Here is a 26,035-nt window from a genome sequence, read left to right as displayed (position 1 = left end):
AAAAATTCGACCAAAACTATGCAAGAAACCCCCCTCACGGTTAATAAAACACACATCCACTGCCAGATGTGTAATACTTTTTATTTTACTCTCTGGAAAGGGGACGAACATCACTTGAGAGTCACAGCGCGCTCCTGGCAGAGCCCAATGCTGTGTTACACCCACCATTGCCTGCTGAGTGCCACACACCTCTGTGTTGTATTCCACTAGCTAGTGCATATGCTATGACACTCTCTAGCCCATGTGCACTGTAACACCACCCCGTGAATATGTCATGCCACACTTGTCTTCGCACGGGTTATATTGCCCCATCTAACGTGCCTTCCTCGATGCCTATGTTATAACGCACAGTGCTATTCCATACATATTACAATCTGGGATCCATATCTTTGTCACAGTGCATATGCAACGTTACACTCCCCAGCACATATTTTATATTACAACTTTAGAGACTAGTTAGGTTACACAACACTGCCCTGTCCATATTACACTCCAAGGCGCATATCGCATAGCACGCGCTAGTGCCTGTGCTATCTCGCGCTCTCCAATGAATCAGTCATTACGCACAATGTATTGCATATTATATTTCACGCCCGGTTCATCTTATATCACACTTTTTGGTGCATAGTTTATACCATACACTATATCTAGTTTTCATTTTCAATCGTGCTCTCAGGACTATGTTCTATATAACACTGTGTTCACCTACCCTTTTCACGGGCATTACATTTTGCGATAGGGGGTGGAGGGTCAGGGGGTGTTTCTGCCAAGTGAGCCCAGAGTCACAGTCACAAACGTCCTCTTCTTCCTGAATAAAAGTGAGATTATGCTGCATACTTGTTCATATTTTAATTAGTTCGCACAGACACACGTTTTAAAAACAATAAAGCTCCTAATACGCGCCTTCTCTGAACAGTTAGCTTGCTGCCCCATCCACCTCCTCCCTATCCTCTGTTGTGTGAATCCATGGACTAGCCTCCTCCCTCCTGCCATGCATGGTCTGATGTGCTGCCACTGCCCTCAATTTAGTATGATGTACCAGTCCACTCCTCCTGCCATCCATTGCCCAATTCTATGCCCCATCATTGACCTCCTGCTTAAACTCTGTGCTTAGCTTGCCGCCCCCATTCTCCTTCCCCCTGCCCTCCGATGTCTTTGTGCATGCCCCTGCTCCATCCTTTTTTCCCACCATGTTCCATGGACCTGCCACTCCTATCTACTCTGAGTGTTCTATTGAGCTGCCACTCCCCTCCCACCTGCCTAGCATTGTCAGATGACTGTAACCTGTCCCTGCCACCTCCACCCTGCCTGTCCACATGCCATGCCCCATCCTCTTCCTCCTGTCCTACATTGTCCATTGTAGTGCCACACTCTTCTGCCCTCCCTGGTCTGTTGTGCTGCAACTGCTCCTCCTGCCTGCCCCGTGTGGTCTGTTGTGAGGCCCCTTCCCCTGAAATTTCTTGTCTGTGCACAGGTCCTGACCCTTCCTTCTATCCTCCATCGTCCTTTGTGCATGCCCCTGCACCCTCCTTCTTGCCCATCATAGCCATTGTGCTGCCACTAACCCTCCCACTTGCCATGCATGGTCTTCTGTGCTGCCATGGCCCCTCCCACCTTCCCTGTGTGGTCAGTTAGCTGCCCCTGACCCTCTCCCACCTTCCCTCCATGGTCTGTGTGTATGCCATCACAGTCTCACTGTTGCTCTTCATGGTGTGTCTTGCTTCTAGTGCCCATCCTGCCTGACCTCCATGGCTATCTTGCTGCTCCTGCCCTGCCCCCTTGCCCCCAGCCCTCTGTTTACATGTGCAGACCCCTACTCCCTCCCTCCTGGCTTGTCTGTTCCATTGTAATGCCCCTGATCCGTCCCTCCTGCCCTTTATGGTCCGTTATGCTGCAGCTTTCTCTCCTGTCTGTCCATTATGGTCAGCTAGCTACCATTGCCTCTTGCCCCTCTGTTCTCTGTTGTCCATGTGCATGGTCCTGTCCCCTCCCTCTTGCTTTCTATGGATTGTTGTGCTGCACTCCCGTCCCGCATGCCCTGTGTGGTGTATTGTGCTGCTGCAAACCCTGATGCCTGCCCTGCAGGGTCAGTTTGGTGCACCTCTCCATGTCCCTCCTGTCCTCTGTTATCCAAGTCCATGTCCCTACCCCATTTCCTTCCATGATCCAATGTACCATACTTGCGAACATTTTGAACTTGGTTAGAGGGAGATTTTGAAAAAAAACTGGGGTATTGATTTTCCCCTTTGAGTTACATTGAAAAAGAGGAGATTGTAGACAGGAGACAGATCAAATAAAGCCCATTTGAGCTTAAAAACATTGGACGTTTCCGGGCTGAATCGGGTCTGTTGGCATGTATGGTTGTACTACCATTGCCTCTTCCTTCTGCCCACAATGGTCTATTACATTGCCACAGCCTCCTTTGCAAGTCCTGTATTGTTGGTTTGTTGCCCCTGCCCCCCTTTCCACTGCCCTCCATAGTCTGTTGTGCTTCCACGGCCCCTCCTGCCTGCTCAGTGTGGTTAAATTGTTGCCTTTGCACCCTCCTACCTGCCTTCAATTTTCAGAGTCCGTGCCCCTGGTCTCTGCCTCTCAACAGTATCCTAATGAACAACTAGATTGCTAACATTCTATATTTATTACAAAAGTGTGGAACGCCTGACGTCATCTTGATGTAATCAAAACTGTAATACCTAGAGCATTTCCTTTAGAAATTACATATATGAGAGGGTCTTATTGGCATCAAAATTATGGTTAGTGCTCTAAAAGACTAAAATAAGGACATATTTTCTGAGTTTTCAAATAGCGACAAAGCACTTTAAAATTATTTGTTATCTTTATGTTTTTTTATCCAGTTGACCACTTGATTAAATGTTGCACTTAGGGGAGAGGATGTGGTGTTACTTCCAGAACTGCAGACTTTGCAACTGGGGAACCAGGTTGGAGTTTCTGCTTCAGCTCGACATTCTGTGATTCTGGTCAAATTACTTAGTCTCCCCATGTCTACAACAAAAATGAATTTGTTCTTGTGTGATGTAACCAATGCTCATGTAAAGCACTCCAATACCTGACAAGTCTGCACTATATAACACTGCAAAAACACAAAATAATAAGTGTTTTGCACACTTCTGTCATTGGGCTATATTTGGGCTACATCTGGGTGATTTTGGGCTACATTTGGGCTCTTTTGTCTCCGGTGGCCATCTTGGGAGATTTATTTGTTATGAAGTTTCCTAATTTCCTCATGTACTGCAGTCTCCTCAGTAGGAAATGCTTTCAGTTTTTTACTTTGATTCCATCATGAAGGTATTCAGATATGTCACACATTTGCCATAAATTCTGAATGTTAGCACTCTAGTTGCTCATTAGATCACTGTAGTAAAACTACTGTTCACCATGGAAGTCTGCTCCTGGTATTAAAAGTGCATGTTTCAGTCTGCATGTCAGAATTTTTTAATGAAATAGAAGAGGATTTGAGAAGTCACTCAAAATGTGCCCTCATTTTCTTTCTTCAGCATTAATCATAATTTCTATGGCAAAATGAACCCCCTCATTGTGTTCCTTTTTAAATTAAATGTTTTAAGTGTTACCAGTTTATTCCAATCAAGATAGCTTCAGGTGTGCCATACTTTTGTCATAATGAAGACAGTAAGCGCTCTAGTTGTTTTTAAGAACACTCTGGGACATTCTGTCATTGGGCTATACTTGGGCTACATCTGGGTGATATTTGGGATACATTTGGGCTCTTTTTTCTCTGGTGGCCATCTTGGGAGACTTATTTGTTATGAAGTTTCCTAATTTCCTCATTTACTGCAGTCTCCTCAGTAGGAAATACTTTCAGTTTTTTACTTTGATTCCATCAAGAAGGCATTCAGATGTGTCACACATTTGCCATAAATTCAGAATGTTAGCACTCTTTTTGCTCATTAGATCACTGTAGTAAAGCTACTGCTCACCAGGGAAAACTGCTGCTGGTATTGAAAGTGCATGTTTCAGTCTGCATATCAGAATTCTTTAATGAAATAGAAGAGGATTTGAGAAGTCACTCAAAATGTGCCCTAATTTTTCTTTCTGCAGCACTAATCATACTTTTAATGGAAAAATGAACCCCCTCATGTTGTTCCTTTTTAAATTAAATGTGTTAAGAGTTACCACTTTAATCCAAGCAAGATGGCTTCAGGTGTGCCATACGTTTATCATAAGTAGGACTGTTAGCGCTCTAGTTGTTCTTTGGAACACTCTGGGAATCTGCAGTAGAACACAAAGGAATCAACTGACAGTCTCTGCCCTTGTTGGATGTACATGTTTTACTGAGAATGTCAGACTTCATTATCACATGACTGAGAAAGATAATGTGAATTTACAGAAAATAAGCTCTCAGTTTAGCTTATAGATCACCTTCCAAACCTCTGTGGGAAAAGCATGAGAAAATATTTTTCTCTCAATCATGATATCCCAGCAGAAGGCTTTTTCACATGGTGAAATCACCTTAGAACATACCACAATTCCTAAAATAAGTATGGTACCATCAACAAATGATTTATAATGTAACTAAAGTCTTAAAACCTTCTATTAACTGCAATGCTTTTTAATGAGGTGCTATCATGTATATTGGTCCCAAGATGGCTGCCAACACTTCTTGGATGAAGTGCTGACAGCCAATCAGATCTCAGGATGAGATGTGTGGTTAGGGTCCGCCCACATATATATATGATTTTACTTTTGATTTTCTCAGGAACTACTGAACAGATTGACACCAGACCTGCAAAAGGCACATCCCTGAGCTGAGGACTACCTCTCTGCCAAATTTCAAGTAATTCTGTTCAGCCGTTCGGGCTGTACCTTGGACTAAAGATCCCTATGGAAAATTGCATGGGGAAAACGCATTTTGGGACCCCCCTTTTTTCTCAGCCCTGCTTGACGAATCCCCCCAAGACTTTCAGGGTAGGAGCGGAGCGGAGCGCCCCACCTATTTTGAAAATTTCGCGAGGATTCGTCAACCGCCGCCAAAGTTATTCCAAATAGAATGTTGCGGATTTCCTATGGAAACATGGTCCTAACTATAACTATCTATCTACTGGTGACTGCCAGTAGATAATATATATATATATATATATATATATATATATATATCAAACAGTGAAACAATTCTTGCATAGGAGTATTCAAACACTGAATAGAACACGGTCCACAAATGCTGTTTAACGCTGTTTATTCTGGTTGCTAAGCCGCCGTAACGTGTTTTGGTCACAGCCGCGACCTTGATCACATATAAAATTGATTCACTGAAAAAAACAAAAGTTAAAGTGACATTATAGTTAGGAACTGTAATTATATCTTACTTTACATTAAAAAAAAACCTTATCAATTCACTGAAAAAAATCAAAGGTTAAAGTAATATTATAGGTAGTGAGAATTTCAGTGACAACTTAACATTTTAAACTTAAAAACCACTGAAATTCATCAGTTATAATTATCTCACATAACTATAACTCATGCCCTAAAGGGGACCGTGGGGAGCCGCAGGGCCCCAGCCAGCAACCAGCTAAACTTTTTGGTGGTGCTTTGGAGGGAGCCCCAGGGCCCGCTTGGCCCCAGTTTGCTCCCCTGATGGAAGCTGGCTCTTTAAAACAAATTCTGGAGGGTGACTAGGTGTTCACTGGAGCACTCACACTGCAGGCACCATACGGGGCCACAGGGGGAGAACCAAAGCCCTCCGCAGCCCCTGCTGGCTCCCAGCTGGCACCGTACTTGGGTGCTGGAGGGAGCCGGCACAGTTCTTTTTCTCCCTCCCAAGTGGGAGCAGCGTTTTTAACTGCCCCACCTGGCGGGGGGTATACCCACACACTCCCAGGCAGGGAACCAAAGTATCCCAGAGGTGGGCTCCCTGGGATACTGTACAGTATCTGACCCTAAGGGATGGGGTCCCCTGGGACGATATCAGTATGGGGAGGAGGCGCTCTGTCCCCTTCCATTTCAACATAAACTCAGCCGCTGGCGATGGGGTCCTTGTGGCCTAAAGAGGTATGGGGAGGGGGGCTGCGTGCCCCCTCCCCTTTTTAGGTCTCGGCTAGCGAAGGCTGCGCTTGCAGCAGTCTCGCTCGCGAGATTTAATGACTTGGAGTAGTGGGGCTTTAACCCGCCCCTCTTCTCTTCTCCATTGGCTGGCCTCTGAAATGCTGGTCAGCCATTGGAGAAGAGGTTCGTCGCTCCAAACAAGCCCCGTCTCTTTGCGATTCGGGGGCGTGTTTTTTTAAATCTTTCTCTGGGCGTGTTTTGCCCACAAGACAACATGTCGTGCTCACGCTGCCTACAGGCGCCAGTCGGCTCTCTGATTGGTTGGCAACTACCAAATAAGCACTGTGATTGGTGGACCTTGTCAACCAATCAGAGAGCCGACTGGCGCGTGCAGGCAGCATGGGGTCCCTGGCTCCCTTCTTTGGGGCTCTCCTCTTTTCCCCTGCCTCTCTCTCCCTCACCTCTCCCGCGCTCCCCCTTCCCACGGCTCCCTCTCGCCACTCAGCGGACAATAGCTGCTCCCATGGTGCCAGCAGCTGGGGAACCATCGGCGGTCATTATCCCACCCTGCCCTTTGGTAACTGCTTACTGCCCCAAACTCAACTAGTGCTTTCCAGTTGTCCGTCTGCTTCGGCCTATGACCAGATGTCTAGCCAACTCCAACCTCCGCTGCGCGGATCTTCACTTTGGACTGCAGCGGTTGCAGCCTCCATGGCGTACTACACAGCCTCATCTCAGGGCCACCGCTGCAGAGTCCGGGCTTCGCAGCACCTCTGGCTTCCCAACTCGTGACACCTCACACAGGGGTGTCTGACAATCTATGCTGCGCCGCCCCTCTGAGCAGCACAGGCCGCCCGGTGGATGCTGCTGATTCGGGCGTCTCGCAGATTGTCTGCACCGCTACAGGACCAAGCTCTGGGCCCGGCAGCCCGCCTCCCGGCATCACAGCCTTTGCCGTCGCAGGGTGTGCCCCCCGAAGTCAGGTGAACAGTGCAACTGTTTCCGTCCTTTAATGCCACCGCTCGCTCCTCATATCTAAGCGACTTTTCCTCTTCAGTATATTCTATTCACTATTCTCGAAACTTCGTTCCTGAAAGTCCATCGCAAGGTTCATGTTTTTCGGTGTTATACACCATGCCCTCTCCCGTTGTCTTGGTGCGGGTGGAGGCCCCACTTTAAACCTCGTGCCTCGCCCAGAAGTCTCCCCACTGTAATACAATGTCCCTATTGTCCCTTTTATTTAAAAAGAGAACAAATCGTGCAATCCGTATCTACAAAGAAAACATTCCCACTGCCTCCTCCATTAGTGTATTCAAGATCACGAACATCTGCTCACAATGTTGCAGACGGGTTTGATTCAGCATATATTTAATGTTTATTTATGATATTCCGGTTTACATTACATCGACGCTGTCTTTTAGCTGTACATGCTCATGCTATCAAAACCTTTGAATTGTTTTTTTTATGATCAGTTTGTTTTTCCCTTTCCGCAGCTGCTACCCATTATTTTAATTAAATGTATATATTCATTGTTTTTGGAAGAAGGCACAGTGTCACGAACACAAACATAAAATATCGTTCCTATCCAACCTTCTATTCTCAGTACTAGCCAACACCAATGTTAGTTTCCTGCATGCTACTACTGTGAAGGGGGTGTGAACACAGAGAAGCGGCGGCTATACCGTATATTGACAATGGAATCTTAATAAAAACGTACAAATTAAAACAATAGCAGCAGCATGAGAAGGAGAGGGAAGCAACCAGACATTACCCAACTCTACTATCCTAGTGGACCTTTACACTATCCGACTTCACTCTGCAGTCCCATTCACTCTGCGCCATTCACTCTGCAGACACCATTTATTAAGCATTCTGCAGTGACCACTCACTCTGCAGTCACAAATTGATCTGCAGTTGCCATTTACTCTGCAGTCACACTTCACTCCTCAGTCACCCATCAACATTCTCTCTGTAGTCACCAATTACTAATAGTCACCATGCACTTTCCACTCATGATGTACTCAACAGCCAACATCACTGCGTGTTTACCATTAATCCAGTAGACTCCATTCACTCTACAGTCACCATTCACCCTCCTGCAACCATTCACCACCCATTGAGTCACCATTCTCTCACTAGACATCATTCACTCCACAGTCACTATTTTCTCTCCAGTCACATTCACTCTACAGTCACCATTCACCATCATACAACCATTCACCATCCAGTGAGTCACCATTCTCTCTCTAGACACCATTCACTCCACAGTCACCGTTCTTTCTTCAGTCACCATTCACTCTAGAGTCACCTTTATCCCTCATGCAACCACGTACCATTCAGTCACCATTCTCTTCAGTCATCATACACTCCTCAGTCACCATTCTCTCTCTAGTCACCATTCTCTCTACAGAGACCATTCACTCTGCAGTTGCCATTTGCTTTCCATTCTCCAATCATGTATTCGCTATATTCAGCATCCTTTATCCATTGCCTTAGATGGCTTCCTGTACTGGGTGCACCTGTGACTCACTTGTTCAACACGTACCTTCTTGTTGAACAGTAACGAGCCGTCCATTCAGAATTTCTCATGCCTGGATCCATCCCTTTACCCATCCACCATGTTACCTGCTCATTCATCATCATGCCCTTTACCCCTTCATTCATACACTCCATCTCTAGTCACTACCCAGAGCTGTGGCTTCTAAATCCACATACAATACTTCTCATTATACTCCCAGAACTGGACACAGCGCTCCAGTGAAGCCTCGAGACTGCACACAATTAAAAAGAAGTGTTGTCCATAGTACTTCAGAGACCTTCTATTAAGCTGCACACAGTATGAGCAGGGCCTCTGCATTTATATGGCAGGAGAGGACCAAATTATGCAGCAGGGTTGAGTAAATTATGCTCAAGGAAAGGCACATTTTGCAGCTTAATGATGCACATTTTGTAATAGTATTACTTCATTATTTCATCATTTTTAGGTCAAGCATTCGAGACCTCTTGTATATACTTATATGTGTTTGTACTTTGTGGGCTCTGGAGATCAGCCCTAGGACTTGACTGCTTCCGCCTTTGCTTAGGGACCTTTTTTCTGTTCAACTGCCTCTATTAAACTTTATTGATAGAAAACGACCAGCAGTGGTCAGTAAAATACCAGAATCACTTCAGCATTCTCTAGATTCCAGTCCATAGAAATTGTCTTCCACGAGCACCCGTAGACAATAATAATTTATTCAAATCTTGTATTTTCAGTGATATGACCACCGAAGGCCCTGATATATTAAAAACAGAGCTTTTTACTGTACCATTTCTCGCTGAAAGACGATATTTCTCTCCATGTGTTCCCATACCTGGCGTGGCACCCATAGTTTGGTGCTTTCTTTTCCTCCATTTTAAAGAACGGTAGATGTTTCAGCACCCAGGCTAATGTGCTGCATAGCTAAATACATATAAGGTCTCAAAGGCGAGACCGATTGCATTGCAGTGACGTCACTCCGAGCAGGGCGGGCGGTGTGGCTCTGTGTTTGTGTGGGTGGCTCTGTGTGCGTGTAGGAGGCTCTGTGTGGGTGGCTCTGTGTGGGTGGCTTTATTTGTAGGTGGCTCTATATGTTGTGGCTTTGTGTGTGGGTAACTCTGTGTGTGTGTAGGTGGCTATGTGAGTGGCTCTGTGTGTGTGGGTGGCTTTGTGTGTGTGGCTCTGTGTGTGGGTGCAAATGCAATATGTCTTGCATTTGAGAGTGATTAAGCTATTGACATTGTAAATAACAATGCAGTTTCTTTAAATGTTTTAAAAACAAAAACAATGTCAGGAGCAATGCCAATAGCTCTAACTTTAACAATGCCGAGACCATTGCATTGTAAATGCTTGTTAATCAAATTCAGCCATGGGGGATGGGGTATCTGAGGACTGAGGAGGCTCGGAGTGGGATACAGTGCACCCCTTTCCCTTTTATTATAATTTAGCCCATGAAGGTGGGGCCCCCGGGCCTGTAGAGGGTCAGGGAGGTGGGCACATGCCCCCTTCCCTTGAAAAGTATATTAGCCCCAGGGGATGGGGTCCCTGGGGCCTCAACAAGTCATGGGGAGGAGGGCTGTGCACCCCCTTGCCTAATTATTGAATTGACCCCAGGGGTGAAAAGCCTGGGGCCTGTAGAAGGCTCGGGGAGGGGGTCCACATGTCCCCTCCCCTTTGCATTAAATGGCTGGCCCTTCAGGATGAGGTCCCCAGGGCTGAAATCAGCCTCAGAGAGGGGGGCTTCACGCACGCCCCTCTCACCAAATAATGATATTTATTGACTCCCTGGCCTACTCCGGGGGTCATATTAAGTTTTTTTAATGACGGCTAGTGGGGCAGGGTATGTTAGGGAAATAAATTATTTTGCAATTAAAGAAACACACAGTGCAGCAGTTTGATCAGGAACAAATGACATTTATTTGTCTGTATCCATGCATACTTGCCTGCCAACAAGGAAGAAGTCAGTGCATACACTGGTGCTCTCAGCCTGCTTATTTACTGCATGCCTGATTTCGGCGACATGTATACACTCAGTAATGCAACTTGAGCAGAACTAAAAAGGACAAGGGGCCAAATATGGTCAACAGAGAGATGCAGGATCGGAACCATGCCAATTATTATTGAGGCTTCCAGTTTCCCATTTATACTGATTTTTGCAGCTAAATTCAAACAATCTATTTTCTGTCTGTATTTATTTTTAAAAGCCGAAAAGTACAGAAAAATGTGCCTCTTGTGACACTTCTTGTTGTCCTTGCTAATCGGATAGACACCATGCAAATTTCAAAACAGGATGCGATTCCCATAAATACAGGCATCTGTTAAGATATATTTGTGTATAATGCAAATATTTACCTGTCAGTGTAGAATTTTGTTATATTTGGCTGCTTAATTTACTGAAACACGACAGGCATCAGAGTATGAATGCATGTTTATCTGCTAAATAAAGGTGGAAATATAGCATTTTACGACTCCATCTATTTCTAAAACATAAAATGAATATGGATAAATACCAATAAAATGGTCAAAAAATAAATATGGATAAATACAGACAGAAATGTTAAAAAAAAAAAAAATACCATAAAGCCGGGAGCCCTAATTAGAATACAGACATACAGTGTAAGTAGAAATGAACAACCTGATGAGCAAGCTAACATGGTAGTCAGAAAAATAAAGTGACCTCTAAGTTGGTTCTGGACATCTGTTGAAGCTTGTCCAGGAAACGTCAGATGTGTATTTAGTGCATGCACATGGACAAATATTGATATGTATATTTTCCACCATAGGGTATCCCTACCCTGCCCCCTTACATATCTTGTTTTAAACATTTTCAGGACAGGTGACTAATTCTCCGAGACCTGTATGGCCACTGTAACATTTTTTTTCATATTGCAGCTAGCCAATCAGAGTGCTTCGTCCCGCGGGAGTGAGGGTCAAGGGGAAAAAATGCCCCTTAGGCCAATCAGAACACTCTGGTTTTTTAAGTTGTACATCAAGGACTCTTTCAAGAGTCCCTCGAACCCAGCCGTCCTGATATACAAATATATTTTAACCTTCATGTCTCAAAAAGCACTGAACGGATTTACACCAAATCACAAAAAGCACGCTTTCTGGACCAATATCTAACTTCCTGTGAAATTTAGTGTAATTCCGTTCAGCAGTTTTTGTGGTAGCGCTGTTCAAAAATCTCTATGGAAATTGCATTGTGGTTTTGCGTTTTGGGACCTCCCTTTTTCCCGGTCCCCCACTTGATGGATCACCTTGAAACTTCCCATGTTCGAGCTCAGCAAAATATAGCACTTTTTGGGAAACGTTTTGTCATACAGCCCCGAAATTATTAGCAAAAACAAAAAATGCTTTTCCTATGGAAACGCAGACCTAACTATAACTACCCAGTGGCTACCGCCACAGGGTAACATATATACATGTATATAAATGTTTATTTGAGTCACGTGTACTAAAAAGCGTACATGACATTACTCTAGTACAGCCTAACATTCCTGAGAAATGCTGAATACTGTCTCACACATTTCCCGTTATTTATTTGTTCATTTTATATTCTAACCTCTTTGAAGGGACATGGCACTGTGCCCACTGTCACAAGGCCTGTTCACAGAAATTGTATCTCCCTACAAATTAACCCCTAGTGTTCTGGTTCAGTTTAAATACTTTTATTAATGATATCTGCACATGATAAAAAGAGTCCAGTGCAAATTATACATGTATGCTAGTCATGGTCCATCACTAGCCTCAACATTTGTCTTATTACAGTTAGCAAATAATTAATGAAGTTCACTCAAGCACTCAGGGATGAGTTGGGTGTCAACACCCATTAAAGAATTGGTGTTTTGAGACCTAAGTGAGATTATGAATGCAGGAGAAGGTACGCCTTGAGCTGGACTGATAGGGAGACTCTGTCTTGAGGGGAGGAGGAAGTCTGATATATGGTATTTGTTTGGTGGAAGTGAGTGTAATGTTGGGGTATGGTGCTCCTTTTCATGAGACATGGGTTTCCTTTGGCCTGGACAAGTTTTCTTAATTTAACATTGCTTGCCTTCTGATTCTGCTATTGGGCATTTTTCCATTGATGATATATAGCGTTTTTGAACTTATGGCATTTTCATCCCCAAGTACGTCATTTATAAACTTTTTTCACTGGACCTTGAGCACTACTTTTTACAATGTTTAAATTAAGAACAGGTAGTGGTGATTCCCTTCACCTTTTTTGTAGCCGTAAGAGGGTGCTTCCTTTTACACTCCTGCAACCTGATGATGACCCGAGGACTAAGGTCACAGGGTTGAAATGTTAACATCACTCCTCTGACTGACTAGACACATATACCAACATCAAGTGAACCCATTTCCAATGAGGTCACTAATACCTGAACTTTTTGAACAGCTCCAAGCTCTGTCTTTCCCTACTTTGTTCAGTTTTTGGTAAATTCATGAACACCTTTCTGAAGCTGTTCACTGGATTCACACATCCCCAATGTCTTTCGCTGAATTTACATTTATTTAATCATTTTTGCTATGTTTTTAAGTTGTGTTGTATAAATGATTTCTTTTTTTTTCATGCATATGGATCTACTTTGTTGCTTCGTAAGAATATATTTCCAAACTGTGTAGTGATCTGAAATTATCTAAAAGTATATATATATTTTTAAATGAATAATAGGTAGGAGCTGTTTCTGTTCAGTGCCTGACACAGGTTCCTTCTGGGAAGACAGGACGTGCTCATAGGCGCTGTAGTATGGGTGCACTGGAGTGCTGCAAAATAACCATGCCAGAGTTCAGAAGGTGAGTGAGCAACAAAGATGCCTTTAAATTGTGTATTTATCTGGTAACATATGCTGTGCTTCAAAGACAAAGGTCAAAAATCTTCTGGAAAATGGTTGTTTATTCTTTTAACAAGGAGATTGGTGTTTACTTTCTATGACAACAAAGCAAGATGGTTTTGTACAGTGAAGTATGAGGCAGCCTTGCAGGGATACAGATAGTGTGAAAAGAAATGCTCCAGGATGGCACTTTTTTGCAAATGACAATAACATTTAAATACCCATAAATGAACTGTACAAATGTCTCAGAATATAGCCACTGGTCGGAAAGCACACATGAAGCACAATTGTTTTGTAATTCTGAAGACTGATGGAAACAAATATTTTAATAGGATCAAATCAAATCAAGAGAAAACTGTTGCCTGAAACCCAATTTCCACAGATTATCGTGGGTTTACTTTTTATCACTAAAACTATATGTCTGAGCAAGTTTAGAGGCTATTTCAATGGGATATGTGCTGTCTGTAAATGATACTGCACTTCCACACTATGCTTTGTTAACACAATTGTGACAGTGTATTCCAAAATGCACCACCGGCTATATATCTCACCCTTACCAATCTCCTGCTGAATGGGCGTGGCTCATTTTCTGCATTTGTTCTTTATGAGATACTTAGATTTTTCAGAATGCCTACGACATCAGTGATGTAACATTGATGGCAGCCCTCTGACTCTGAAAATTGTTCCAGCACCACTGGACGTGGCATGGTTAGTATGACATGTGCCATTAACAAGAATGAGCTGTTTCCAAGCTTTAGTGGTCCTTCCTGCCTAAATGTTTGTTAATACTCCCTTTCCAAAGCCATATTGATGTCACCGTAAATTAAATGCCCTCTGCTGCTATGTGCCATGCTCTGCGGGTCAAAAGTATGAATTCCTGCAAGGTGACCTTGCTCTTCCATGCTTATGGTGGTAGTAAATGAATTTGGGCAGTGGCTCTTAGCCTGTGGTCCAGTGCATACTCAGGGGGTCCGCAGATGCTTAAAACATTAGGGTGCCGATTCCGATCCGTTAAAAATTATTTCCGTACGACTCGAATCCGTATTTTTTACCGTACGGATTGTACAAGTCACGTCCGACCCGTGAAGTACGATTCGTACGGGAAAAAGTACGTACGGATCGTCCCGCTCTGTATGAATCGTAGCGGGAAAAGTTGTACGAGACGTACCCGGACACTTTTCCGTACGATTCGTAAAATGACAGTCCGAGCGTGCAAGTACGATCCAGCCCGCTATCCGATTTGCGAATCGTACGGAAAACGGCCCGTACACGGGGAATGACTCTACCCGCTACGAAGCGAAGTTTGTACGACTCGTAGCCCGTGAAAAGTTGTTCCCGGGGTACAAGTCGTACAGGCCCCCCCACCACCCCCCGTATGTATGCACTGCACCCCCACCCCCCGTATGTACGCACCGTACCCCCACCACCCCCCGTAGGTACGCACCGTACCCCCACCACCCCCCCGGGGGGTGGTGGGGGTGCGGTGCGTACATACGGGGGGTGGTGGGGGTACGGTGCGTACATACAGGGGGTGGTGGGGGTAGGGTGCGTACATACGGGGGGGGTGGGGGGGCCTGTACGACTCGTACCCCTGGGGAATCAGCTTTTATGGCTGTTTTTGGCTCCCGTAAAAAAAGAGCCATACGGAGTGCTGTAGGGATGGATCGTACTTGCTGGGCCGTAAAACGCTGCTTACATCCGTACGGATGGCGCGTACAGGCTGTTCCGGATCTGATTCGTAGGTTTTTTTTACCCGTATGGTCTTTTGTACGATTCGTACGGAAATAGGCTGTCTGTACGAATCGTACTTCCTAGGTTGTACGGACAGTTTACCGGGTACGAGTCGTACGGAGAAAACGCTCCGTACGACGATTTGTAGGGCCTTTTTACCGGATCGGAATCGGCACCTAAATAATTAACAGATTGAAAAACAATATATAACTAAAGAAGCAAAAGGGAACATCCTAAAACGTTCTGGAAATGGATGAATTTGAAAATGGATGCTAAAAATTAAGTTGGCATCCTCAGATTGATATGTGAGGGCAGTGCTGAACTGAATAAAAAATGTTTTCAATTCTGTTCTGTATTTGTTTATTGAATGCTTGTTTCTGTATTTTTGTGTATTGTTTTGCAGTGCAAATCATAGAAATGTATTAGCTTGAGGTTCCTAGATTCCAACATTGACTTGGTGTGGGTCCCGGGATTCCAGCAATGATTCAGTGGGAGTCCACTTAAGTCAAAAGGTTAAGAATCACTGAATATGGGTGTTTGAAGACTCGGGACAAAGTAGGCAGTGGGTTTGGTGAAGCCTGCATGCAGATGGTTTTGGCAAGTGTGAAGTGAGGATTTTAGGAAAGAGTTTCAGCTAGAGGAAAATGTACAGTAAACAAAAATCTAACTTTTCTCACAGGAGGCTCAACTGTAACTGTTGCAAACTGCTCCAGTCTCACAAGTGCAAGTCTCAGTCCTGACAGCACAGTCCCACTCAGTCGTGTTGTGACAATGTGATCCATATTAGAGAAAGGGCCCCACAAGAGTATAAAGTCCCTTCTGTAATAACAGAGCACCTCATGCCGTAGTGGGGTAAAAAATGGGTGCAAACACCCTTTGTGCCCCCAAGACACTTTCTGTAATACAGCGACAGACTCTGGCCTATACTAGCCTATCAGAGTCTCCGGTCAAGTTAGGAATTGCCACTGGATGGACGGCTCTTCCCCTTCTCTGATTGTAGCCTGTATCATCAGTGAAACCTTCATTCCACGAGAAATAGCAAATTAATACAACTCTAATGTGAGGTATTCATGTTTTACACCTCTAAGCAGCTTGTGTAAAAAACAGTAATAGCGCTCCCTTGAACCAAGGAATGCACCTAAAACCAAAACCATAAAGAAACATACTACTGGCGGAGCGGCTCCTTCGTTATGGCGGAGGAGCGTCGCCCCCGCCCCCCCTGCTGAAAGCCAGCAGAGGCAAAGTACAAAAATAAAATGATAATACATTTTTTTATTTTTTTCCTGCAGGCTGCGAGCTGAGGGAGGGGCGTGGCCACCCATAATGACGCTGCAGCTGCAGCACCAGGGAGGAGGCGGGAGTGGTGGGCACTGCCAAGTGCGCATGATGGTTTGGCCGGCCCTCTGGGCATTTCTCTACCCGAGCTGTGTTATACAGCTGGATGGAGAAACCAACATAGGCTCCCAGTCTATGTCTGAGCACCGAACCGAGGCACTCAGACCAATCTCAGTGCTGCTCACATGCTGGGAATAGTATTCCCAGCATGAGAGTGTTATGGACCCCAATCTAGGCTTAAGTGGCTACACAACCTTTTACGTACATTTGTCCTACTTTGCTCTGCATAATGCTCTAGCACTGACCTTTTACCCAGTTATGTGCTGAATAAATGTTAATCGGTTTCCTTGAAACTAGCCTCATTTACTATGGATGAGGATTCTTAGAAAAGTCCCCTGCACATTATGTATATAACAGGATTAACATACTCTGTATAAAAGTCATGGTCATCAGGGCAAAAGAACTACTTTGCATAATTGCAGGTATTGATTTATGCTCACTTTCATAATCGTACTCACAACATATCGATTGTGTTAGGAACCCCGAGGCTATCTTTAGGGTATAAAAGAACCATACCTACACTAAATAGACAGAGGAGAAGCATCCACGCTGACATAAGACACTGGGGTCCAGACCTGCAGAAGCTTGCGGGCTGTCCAACTCGAGACCAAGATGGTGTCCTTTGTTCTCTTCCATCAGGTAATGGGGTTGGGTCTTTCCAAGGGGCTTCTTGGCTTTACACCCACCAACATGCTAGGTACACTTAGGTAGGGTCCACATCTTAGGAGTACGCTTGATTACTGTCATGTTTATATGCCTGCATATATTCACTGTTTTAGCACCATGGTAGAATTCTACCTTTTATTTACTCTGTTGGTGCTTGTAATCTTCTACATTTGCTTCTGTCTAATGATTGTCACAGCAAACATGTTTTATACTAGAAGGACAATGGTTCAATAAATGCTTATTGAAAATGTCCCCATCGTTTTTCCTGTGTATCTCACTGAGACTAAGGGCCAGATGTACGACCATTTTTGCATGCGCAAATGGGTTTGCGAACCCGTTTGTGCAGGCAAAAATAGCATGGGGAATGTACAAACCCTATTTTGCAAGGCACAATTGTTTGCGACTTGCAAAATAGGGTTTCGCGACTCACTATTAAAAAGGGGAGTTCCCTTCCTAATAGCAAGCGCAACCCTATGTAAGCATGTTTTGCGTTCACAATTGCGGGCGCAAAGCACTTGCAAATTACCACCCTCTTCAAGAGGCTGGTAATGCACTCGCAACCTTTGCACATGCAAGGGAAAATATTTTTTGAGGGCACGCAGTCGTCCCAGGGACCACTGTCTGCCCTTTAAAAATGAAACGAAAACGTTTCAATTATTTCTTTTTTAAATGCATCCCTCTTTCCTTTAAGGAAAACTGGCTGCATTAAAAAAAAAAAGCAGTCATAGACATGGTGGTCTGCTGAGCCCAGCAAGCCACCATACCTGGGAGGGCCTGCCATTCCCAATAGGGTCGCAAATTGCGAGAGGCTCATTAATATTCATGAGCCTCTCAATTTGCGACCCCATTGGGAATCGCTGACAGTGTGAAATGCATCTGGCCCTAAATGAGCACAATTGACAGAGCGAAAAGTACTGTACTGTTTTGAATAATCGGAAAGGTATGCCGTTTTCAGGAGAAGAAGAAGGATTTGTTAAAGATTTTTCCACTCACTACATGTAGTGACCTCCTGGTCTGGTGATCGAACGGCAACAGACAAGATGCCATTCTCACCCCGACCAGTGGCCACTCCATACGCGGACCATATTCAAAAGAATACACACATTTAATTCTAAAGCATCTCGCGCTTGTCGCGCGATGCACAATTGTAACAGTACTACAACACCTTCCCCCTTACAAAAAATGGAACAAGAAGTGTCATACTGACATAGTTGATTCCTACAATTGATAATTTAAAAAAAATGAGAAACTATAACCCCTAATATCTAACAAAGTCCTCAAACCTTTTTGGTGTCCTCATGATACGGCCCCTGTTAGAACTATTAGGGCACGCAACGGCATCCTCCTGAATCGGGCAGAATGGACAGATCCCTCCATCTGTAACCAATGCCCCCAAACAAGATCGTCATCAACACATTTCTTTCTATGATGCATGGTATCAGCTTGCTCAGGGGACACTTTCACCAGTTGTCTCTTGTTCCACCATCCTTTGCTTCCTACGAAAGCAGACCCCTTGCTGACCTTGGTCACCCGTTCAGGCATCGAAAATTTAGACTCTCCCTTCCTTACCTTGATTGATTTCTTAATTATAACCCAATTCCCGACCAAAACATCCTCACTGTTCAAGCTACATTTCTTGACAAAATTTCTCTTCATAAGAATTTGTTTCGTGGATCAATCAATCAATCAATCATAACACTTGTATAGCGCGCTACTCACCCGGAAGGGTCTCAGGGCGCTTGGGGGAAGGGGGCCGCTACTGCTCGAACAGCCAGGTCTTGAGTTGTCTCCTGAAGGCGAGGTGGTCCTGGGTCAGCCGAAGGTGGATGGGGAGGGAGTTCCATGTCTTGGCCGCCAGGTAGGAGAAGGATCTGCCTCCGGCGGTGGCTCTTCGGATGCGTGGTACGGCAGCGAGGGCGAGGCTAGCGGACCGTAGCTGGCGGGTGGGCATGCGGAAGGTCAGGCGGTCGTTGAGGTACTTGGGGCCCAGGTTGTGGAGAGACTTGTGTGCGTGGGTGAGGAGCCTGAACGTGATCCTCTTGTTGACGGGGAGCCAGTGCAGGTTCCTCAGGTGGCCGGAGATGTGGCTGCGTCGAGGGATGTCCAGGATGAGTCGGGCGGAGGCGTTCTGGATGCGTTGTAGTCTTTTCTGTAGCTTGGCTGTGGTTCCGGCGTAGATGGTGTTTCCGTAGTCCAGCCGGCTGGTGAGGGCCTGGGTGACCGTCTTCCTGGTTTCGATCGGGATCCATCGGAAGATCTTGCGGAGCATGCGGAGGGTGTGAATGCATGAGGAGGAGACGGTGTTGACTTGTCTGGTCATCGAGAGGGAGGAGTCCAGGATGAAGCCCAGGTTGCGTGCGTGGTCTGTCGGCTTGGGGGCGGTGACCAGGGCTGGGGGCCACCAGGAGTCGTCCCAGGCGGAGGGTGATGGTCCAAGGATGAGGACTTCCGTCTTGTCTGAGTTCAGTTTCAAGCGGCTGTTCTTCATCCACTCGGCGACGTCTTTCATCCCTTCGTGGAGGCTGGTTCTGGCGGTGTCGGGGTCTCTGGTGAGTGAGAGGATCAGCTGGGTGTCGTTGGCGTAGGAGATGATGTTGAGGTTGTGTTGGCGTGCGATGGCTGCGAGAGGTCTCATGTAGACGTTGAAGAGGGTGGGGCTGAGTGATGATCCTTGCGGGACGCCGCAGATGACTTCGGTGGCCTCGGAGCGAAACGGGGGGAGGCGGACTCTCTGTGTTCTTCCAGCGAGGAACGAGATGATCCACTTCAATGCCTTCTCTTGGATGCCGGTGTTGCTGAGGCATTGGACTAGGGTGCGGTGGCAGACAGTGTCGAACTCGGCGGAGAGGTCCAGGAGGATGAGTGCCGCTGTTTCCCCGTTGTCGAGAAGGGCTCGGATGTCGTCGGTGGCTGCGATGAGGGCGGTCTCGGTGCTGTGGTTGGCTCTGAAACCGGACTGCGAGGGGTCGAGGGATCCATTCGTCTCGAGGAAGGCGGCAAGCTGTCTGTTGGCGATCTTCTCGATGACTTTGGCAGGAAAAGGGAGGAGCGAGATGGCGCGGAAGTTTTTGAGGTCGGTGGGGTCCGCTGTTGGTTTCTTCAGTAGGGCGCTGAGCTCGGCATGCTTCCAGCTCTCCGGGAAGGTGGCGGTGTCGAAGGAGGTGTTGATGACATCTCGGAGTTGGGGTGCGATGGTGGAGTCGGCCTTGTTGAAGACGTGGTGGGGGCAGGGGTCAGTCGGAGATCCGGAGTGGATGGTGTTCATCGTGCGGGCTGTGTCTTCGGTGGTCACTGCGGTCCAGGTGCGGAGGGTGGCGGTGGGGTGCGTTGGTTCGACGGTTGGGTGTGAGGATGGTGCGCCGAAGCTGTTGTGGATGTCGGCAATCTTGCGGTGGAAGAACGAGGCGAGGGAGTCGCAGAGATCTTGTGAAGGGGTGATGTCGCTGTTGCCGATGCTGGGGTTGGAGAACTCCTTGACGATGCTGAAGAGTTCCTTGCTGTCGTGGGCGTTGTTGTACAGTCGATCCTTCAGTGTTTTCTTCTTGGTGGTGCGGATGAGCTGGTGGTGCTTGCGGGTGCATGTTTGAGGGCGGTCATGTTGTCAGTGGTCCGGTCGAGGAGCCAGGCGTTCTCGAGGGTGCGGCAGGTCTTCTTGGAGTCCTTGAGTTCGTCGGTGAACCAGGGGGCCTTCTTGCTTCTGGGTCTGCTGGGAGGGTTCTTCAGTGGTGCGAGGTCGTCGGCGCAGGCGGTCAGCCACTGCGTGAAGTTGCGGGCTGCTTCGTTGGGGTCCGGTGTGCTGGCAGGTGGGTTCTGGCCGAGGGAGGTGGTGAGGTGGTCGGTGGTGATCTTGCTCCAGCTTCTGTGAGGAACCTGTTGCGGGTGGTGGTGGGTAGTGGTTTTTCTGAAGCTGAAGTGGACGCAGCTGTGGTCGGTCCAGTGAAGTCCGGCGGAGTGGCTGAAGGCGATGTGCTTGCTGAATGAGAAGACGGGGTCAAGCGTGTGGCCGGCGTAGTGGGTGGGGGTGTTGACCAGTTGCTTGAGTCCGTGGTTGGCGAGGTTGTCCAGCAGGGTGACGGTGTTGCGGTCCTTGTTGTTCTCCAGGTGGAAGTTGAGGTCCCCTAGGAGGATGTAGTCGGCGGAGGGGAGGGCGTGTGGGCTGATGAAGTCCGTGATGTCTTCGCTGAATTGTGTGCGTGGTCCCGGGGGTCTGTAGAAGAGGGTGCCTCTGAGGGTCGTCTTTGGGTCGGTGTGAATCTGGAAGTGGAGGTGTTCGGCGGCGGCGTAGGTGTCGTCGGCGTCGGTCGTGATGCGGATGGTGTTCTTGTGGACGATGGCGATGCCTCCCCCAGTCTGGTTGACGCGGTCCCTCCTGATGATCTTGTATCCATCCGGGATGGGGATGGCGATGTCGGGGGCTGAGGAGGCGTTCATCCATGTTTCAGTGAGGAACGCGACGTCTGGTGATGTTGTGTCGAGCAGGTTCGGACACTTCTTTCAAGTTGATTTTGCTACTACCAGACATCTCACTCAACCATGTTGGAAACAGAGGAGTATGTGCCTCTCTGCCCCTCAACAAGGCAAAAGGAGACACTCCAGTAGTGCAGTGAGGAGACGTATTGTAAATCCAAACTTTTTCTTCAACGAACTCACCTACATCCAAGCCAGATGCGGTGTTGTCTAAACGCGCAGGTCCTATGTATTTTTAGGAACTACATGACAAGAGAGGCGCTGGGTTTGGGAGCTGGGAGCCTGCGCAGCAGTTCCTGGATGGGACGCGAGAATCTGGAGCAAGGTGACTGCTGTGACAGCAGATAAGTGCTATTTTCTTTATTTAGAATTGTGGGGGGTTTCTGTGTTCCCCCTCCCCTGCCTCTTCACTTTGCAATACGAGTGCTCTCTACTGAATATTGGGTTACCTTAAACCACAGAGCATACCTGATTTACTGCAGGGGGTTTACCTTTAACTAAGGCGCATACAAGAAACAAATCAGGGGTCACCAAGAACCAAGGAGCGCCCCTGTGTTAAATTAAAATGCAAACGCTTGACTATAGCAGCTCGGAACCACCATATTTTTCTGCTCATGCTAATTCTCCTGACAGTATGTGCCCATCTCTCAGACCAGAGTCATGAATTTTGCTGATCTAGCTTTCTCAGCTGAAAACATGCAGATTGTTTTTACTTCTGAAGACCATCTTTCAGTTCTCTCATTAGCTCAGCTATGAACGTGCTTGTATTCTTGGTGTGAAATTTAATGTGATCGATATTAGAATTTTTGGTGATACAGTATATATTTGCATCTTGCGTTCTGTCAGTAAGCTTGTCTCCATTATTAATGTAGGGCTATCCCCTCTGCGGTTTGCTTTGTGACTCACAGACTGTTATATTTTGAAATAAATACTTTCCAGGCTCAACCTAAATGTGAGACTGAGTTTTCTTCAACGCCTGAACAAGGCAGTCAGGTCACCTTGAACGAAGTAGGCAACAGCAGGGCTAGGATTTGGGCATTTCACACCGGCCCACCGCCTTCCATATCTAGTACTCTGTGCAGCACCCCCCTCCACGCCTATTCCTACATTTGCGACATCAGCATTTTCCCGCCCACCCTGCTTCTAGTACCTGGATCCATTGGAAAAACAGCCCTTAGCCCCCCAGCCTTCGCCATTTAAATACCATTGGTCTGTCATCCCCCTAGTATACCCTTGTGTACTTGCAGTAAAGAGGGTGAACCACAGGGGGAAAAAAACAACAGGGAGGGTGCTACTGTTACTTACACTATCCATACAGAAGGCTCATTGTCAGACAAAAACAGGATCCACCTTTGCTGAAAATTGGAAGCTATCTCACAAAGTCTTCATTATACGACGTAAAGAGGCACAGATTACAACAAAATTGCAAGCATATAAAAAACAGCTCCACGTCATTGTCCAGCTCAAGTGCAACAGCCCCCTAAATGGAATTAAGACTGCATGGGCCGTGGGCGGAGCCGTACAAGGGCATGAAAAATCACAGATGCCCACCCTGTCCATCAAACAGTATTATTTTAAATTCAATAAACTGAGCCCTAGTAACCTTCCTTCTTTGGCACAGGGTGACAAACATCAAGTGCCATTGGGCACAAACGAAGTGGCCAACACTTTCAATACTGAGGATCTTTCAATTACAACCTCGATGCATCATCAAGTGGCTAATGACAACGCAATTATCGAGCTTTCCTCAACCAATGATCCAGTACATACAGTGATGGATCCAGCATCAACAACCATACTCGCTAACTCCATAGTAAACAATTCAACCCCAGCGCCCTTTTACCATCGAGCAACTGAGACAGTGGAGCAGATTCACTACACCAACAACTGGGATGTTATGGAGGACCTAGCCGACGAATCCATGGAGATCGGCAAGCCTCCACTTACAAGCCCCTCACCAAGGCCTGACACAGCAAAGGGTTCCAATCATGTAAATCAACCACACTACCGCCCGGAACACAAATGAAACAAAATTATGTCAATCAAGTCAACCCTTTTAGCAGCCACTAATACGCGAATGTGGCAGTTGCATAAACAGGAACTTCAGATTGACCTCATGCAATCACTGACAAAAGTAATTAACCAATATGGACACAAAGATCGACTATTGTCATAATTGATTTCCATCAATCTAAGGAGACAAAGAGTTGCGCATGCACGCCCATCGTTGATAAACTCTACACTCTCCCGGAACTCTTGTCCCTTTTATTGTTCGACTTGGAGAAAATGATCCAGTCACCCAAAGAGTATGGCGCCAATGAGCAACTTAACAATCAAGAGCCACAAAATGACAGGGTGTAAATTGGCCTTAGTCAATCAGGCAACGATCCTCAAACCTGCAAAGACATCATTATTCCCACGGACAGAGAAGACCCTATATGTGCAACACCGCCACTCCAGGAACAAAACCATTCAAGCCAGAAACACCAGCTGATAAGTGGGGGAGCACAGAAGGTGAGCTGAAACCACCGGCAACACTAGCCATCTCATCCACCGGGAAAGTATTAACAAAAAGAGAAAAAAAAAGATTAATTAAAATCCAACCAGACTGACGGGCTGGCAGAGGGCTCCCGTTTCAAACAAAAGGGACATCACCAGTGGCGGCTGGTGTTAATGGGCAAAATGGGTGTCGCCCCCCTGCCCCTACCACTCTGAGGGAAGAGGCAAAAAGAGAATTTAGAAATTGCCACAGCCACTACTACATGCTGCTCTCTTATTTGTTATGGACAGCTGTGATAAACTTTGCAGATGTCCTGCTGCGTCTGTGCCTGCTGGGCGAGATATTCTTCGACCTGCAGGCACAAGCTACAGCTGTGACATCAGGGCAGAGGGTGTGCCGATTTTCAATGCCGTAAATATGTTTGGATTTCGGGCGCTTACACAATGGCCCTGGGAGGAGTTCACAGAACTCCATTCATTTCAATGGCAGGGGGCGGGGCAGGCTGAGGAGGAGAACGTGGTAATGGGTGTTAACAATTTAAAGTCATCACGAGAGGGGGCGGGTTTTCGGAGGGGTGCAGCTGGATTCTCTCATTCCTCGTGTGCTTTCACTTTTGGAAACGCTTTTGTTGCAACACAGGCCCAAAAGAATACAGGTTGGCACCTACGTATGTTTACAAGGAATCCCCCTTACTGCCATGTTTTCTCTCCACCCGTTCGTTCTCCCTTTGGGTCACCTCCCCTTTAATGCTACCTCTGTCCCTGCGCCTTGCTCCGCGACTCTGTCTTAGTCCCCGGGCTAAACTCCAGCTCAACTTCTTCCAAAAATCGCATCGTTTTCCCCTGAATTGAAACGATAAATGAGAGGTCAGTGGTTTGGGAGGGAAGGTTAACGAATGTGGAAGAGAATTAAGAACGCCTTTCAGCCCTACATCGAAACGAAATTCTCATGGTCTGTTGTGGGGGTGGGGAATTTTTATATCGGAGATGTTGAGTTTAGTACTGAGCAAAAATTATAATTTTCGCAAAAGCATAAATCTGGGTTCAGCTAATACAGACAAAACTGAAGTGAAGCAATCTGTTTCTGTGAAAATTGTGTTGTTTTGCCTTCATTTAATTTTTCACAAATTGGTTTGGTTTCAAGAACGATTCGTTTTTTCACAGATCAATTCGTGTGTGGCATAATTTGATCCATGCGTGTAAGCTTGTTTTCTTATTTGATGCATTTTCAGGGAAACTTTTATGTGCAAATTAGTAGTAAGCATTTTGCCTTACGGTACGGAGACATATCCGCCTTGATTTATAACATTGGTAATTATTTTATAAAATGTAAACAATGCACCGATTCATCTATCTCACATCATTAGAGCCTTTGGCTAGTAGGCGACTGCCGAACTCTGCACATCGTGCAGGTACCCACTCAGTTATCCTATAGGGCATTTCTTGTGGTATGGAGGTTAACCGCAGTCATCAGCAGTAGGTGCAATCACCCAGAGGGTTATCTTATTTGGGCTGAGATCTCCGTCCTGCGGGTTTTGTGTATTTCTATGCAGTAAGTACAGCACAGATGTCTTTGTGGGGTGCAGGCCGGACTGAGTGGGGGTCCGTTTTGTAGCAGTTACAGTAATTTTTAAAGCATGAACTGCAGAGTTCCCTCTACATCCAGTAATTTCAAGATAACTCTAATGATTAATGTTCTTCCTGGAGAGAGATCAAAGTTTTGTCTCGTGGCAGTTTTAACTCATTTAAGGTAGCACAGAGGGTTCATATGCCTGCTGGAAAGAACATGGATGTACTATGGAGATTACAGAACAGCATTTTATGTGCATAGCTTAGTGGGTTACTGCTTTTGTCACAGAGGCCCTTCTGTTACTGTGCAATTCATAAATTATAATTGTATCTCACAGTG

The 26,035-nt window shown here is 46.2% G+C and overlaps 1 long non-coding RNA gene across 1 annotated transcript in view; it reads left to right on the top strand.

Annotated features, from left to right (window-relative positions):
* Window positions 1–26,035, top strand: part of LOC146832971 (uncharacterized) — a 47,881-nt gene that overhangs the window by 8,931 nt on the left and 12,915 nt on the right. Inside the window, exon 2 of the long non-coding RNA XR_014960189.1 lies at window positions 13,230–13,330. This is a non-coding gene — a long non-coding RNA (uncharacterized LOC146832971). The remainder of the gene's footprint in view (window positions 1–13,229; window positions 13,331–26,035) is intronic.

The sequence above is a fragment of the Triturus cristatus genome, chromosome 4_2 (genome assembly GCF_964204655.1).
Source record: "Triturus cristatus chromosome 4_2, aTriCri1.1, whole genome shotgun sequence".
In the NCBI taxonomy this organism is placed as follows: Eukaryota; Metazoa; Chordata; class Amphibia; order Caudata; family Salamandridae; genus Triturus; species Triturus cristatus.
Note: the sequence above shows the minus strand (reverse complement) of the source record. Positions and strands in the feature narration are given on the sequence as shown.